General features: G+C 37.0%; 1 pseudogene; it reads right to left on the reverse strand.

Moving 5' to 3' along the window:
• Window positions 1-596: 596 nt before the first annotated feature.
• On the reverse strand, window positions 597-2,426 carry LOC147456598 (uncharacterized; annotated as a pseudogene).
• Between the last annotated feature and the right edge of the window lie 518 nt (window positions 2,427-2,944).

The raw sequence follows: 2,944 nt of genomic DNA on the forward strand, positions 1-2,944 counted from the left end.
AAGAGTCTGCCATCATATTATCTTCATCATCATCACCCAATTACAGAGCATAAACAGCAGTACGAGATCAGGAGAAAGAGAACTGCCTCGTTAGTTATCCTGAAACTGCCTCACGCCATCAGATACCCTAAGGCACATTCCCAACTACCCAAAAATATAAGTACTAATGTCCACATATCCCTAAGGTTCAAAAGTTAAAGGTCTTTAGTTACAGTTCAAAATATAATATCCTGAATACCATGAATGCCCTGACAGATCAGGCACTAACACTTGGCACACCTGGTGGGCAATGTTTCTCAAACATTGTGAGAACCCACAATATCCCTTGATCAAAAAATTCATCCACGAGCTGATCCTTGTATTAAGTTTTTTGTGAAACTGCTTCTGTAGTTGGAGTTTCCTTGTCAAACTCTTCAACCTCTGCATCCACTTGAACTGTAACTGCCTCCTTAGTACTTTCAATGTCCTGATAGAGTATCTCATCCACAATCATTTGCACTGGATCATTTAAGTTGTGAATTCCTCCTACAGCTTTTGTGTCCTCCTCTCTAACATCTTTAGGCTATTCTGTAGCTGCTGCACCTTTTCCTGTGTCTTCAGTAATGCTCCTGAACTCCTGCTGGCACACCAGTTCCTGCAAACAGTTCAAAATTTTTGTTAACAAACACCTGCTCAGATTGTTGACCTCCTTTTTGCTGCAACTGCATCTTCAGGTCCTCAAACTGCCCTTTTAGGTCAGTATACTGCTGCTTCAGTTCAGCATTCTGCTTCTCCATAAACAAGTTTTCCTCCTTCATCTCCTCCTGTGCAAACATCTGATATGGTTTACTCACCACATCATACATCATTATTTTGATATGATCCCATACTCCCTTCATGTATTTCATCACTTCAATCTTCATTTTCTCCACATACCTTCTACAAAGTAGAAAAATCTCCTCTTCTTCAAGTGATTTCAGGTCTTTAGGCCCATTTTCATATTCAAGTGAATATCCAAATTCAGTAGTAGGTTCAGGTTCAGGTTCAGGGTCAGGTTCAGGCTCAGGTTCAGGTTCATGTTCAGGGTCAGTTTTCCCTTCAAGAAGAATGAAGAAAGATTCAAGGTAGGATGTAAACTTTGCAACCATTAGACACTGTCTCTTGAACACATCTAATATTTCTGCATGTAGATGCAACACTCGAAGACCTGATTTAGACTCTGCATGCCATTTTCTTGAAAATCTTGATTCAAGAAAAACCAAAATTGATCTGCTTCTTCATCAAACTGGTATGATTTAAGGCTTAAAAATAACAGATTGAACTCTCCTTTACGCACATTTCTCACATTTCTCCTTGAAAATAGAAAGAAATCCACTTTGTAGCTGCAAAACTATCCAATCAGTGATATCTCCTTGAAACTGAAAACTTTTGACTTCTACTCCCTGAAAAACTTCCCTTATGTCATCAAGCATGAAGATATAAAACCAATGAGATATGAGAATATCAACATCATCTCCTCCATCAACAACATCACATAGAAATGTAGAACAATCTCCAAGAAAACCCACTTTATCATCATCAAGAACTTCCAAAAGACTTGCATAATCATCGGTCAAAATCATCTCCTCAGCGTCATAAACACCATTGACATCAAAAACTTGGTATAAATCAAGCTCAGTATCAGTCTGCTTGATTATTTCCCCTGCAACTTCAACTTCTTTTGGAATTGCAACTATCTCTGCAACCTTCATAGCTTCTGAAACTTGAACAACTTCATTTGTACTTTTGACATTATTTGTAGGTGGTATATCATCTTCAATAATTAAAATCTGATTTGAAGTTGACTGTTGTGTTCCTGATTCCTCAGGCTCTGTCACTGCATCCTGCACTACATCTTGAACTTGATTCTTTTGAACTTCATCTTGTATTTGCTCTTCCATAATAGTATCCATCTGCACTTGTACTTGATTTAAGCTAAGCTGCACCTGCAAATTCAGTTGATCATATTCTTTTTTTAAGTCATCATACTTCTTCTTCAGATTCCTCTCATCTCCTTGTTTCCAAACATCCATCTTTGCATAATGTTCATTCTATCTTAACTGCAATAGCTGAATCTTTTGGCCCTTCACCATCACAAATTGAGGCTTCAAGTCTTCATATAGTTTCAACTTAAACAAAATTATCCTACTTTGCTTCCACTTTATGCATTCAATGCATTGCAAACATTCAAGCGAAAAGTTCCCTTCCTGATTCATGTATACAATCTCCTGCAAATATTCAGTCTCTTGCATATGTTCAATTCCCTGTAAGTACATTGTAGTGCTCTTTCCCTGTTGCAAGTATTCAATATACTGCAAAGATGAAGCTTCCTGCACTTCAAAAATCTCCTGCAAATGAACCTAAATTTGAAATTTCTTGATTTCATATTCTTCCACAATATCCTTCATGATTCTTTCATCCAAACCCTTTTTCCACTTGATCCATTTCCAAAAGAAAATAATCAGCAAATTCCAAGAAAGACTTCCACACCATTGAACACAAGTAGAAATTTGTTGCAAACACCCAATGTTGAACTTTGAGAACCTGTAGTTTGCTTCTTCTTTGTCAAAAACTACTTCTTGAATATCTTTGACAAGATACTGATCCTGTGAACACTCCTTGATTAATGATTGCTTCTCTTCTTGAAGTCGATCGATCATAAAAATGGTTTGATTTGTTGCCACCTGATTTGAATATCTCTCATTCTTCAAATCTAATGAGAGATTGTTGATGATCATTGCTTGAGTAGCAAAAAGACTTTGAAATTCATGAAATTCAGGAACAAAATCTATTTGCAAATCAGTAAGTTTTTGTTTAGGGACCTTCGGCATTGAAACTGGTAATTTAGGGATCTGAAAGTCAAGATCCTTATCTTCACAACATGAATAACTCATATCCACTCCTAGAAATTGGCTTTCAGTGTTCA

The sequence above is a fragment of the Adiantum capillus-veneris genome, chromosome 6, assembly GCF_014529385.1.
Source record: "Adiantum capillus-veneris isolate H3 chromosome 6, ASM1452938v2, whole genome shotgun sequence".
Classification (NCBI taxonomy): domain Eukaryota; kingdom Viridiplantae; phylum Streptophyta; class Polypodiopsida; order Polypodiales; family Pteridaceae; genus Adiantum; species Adiantum capillus-veneris.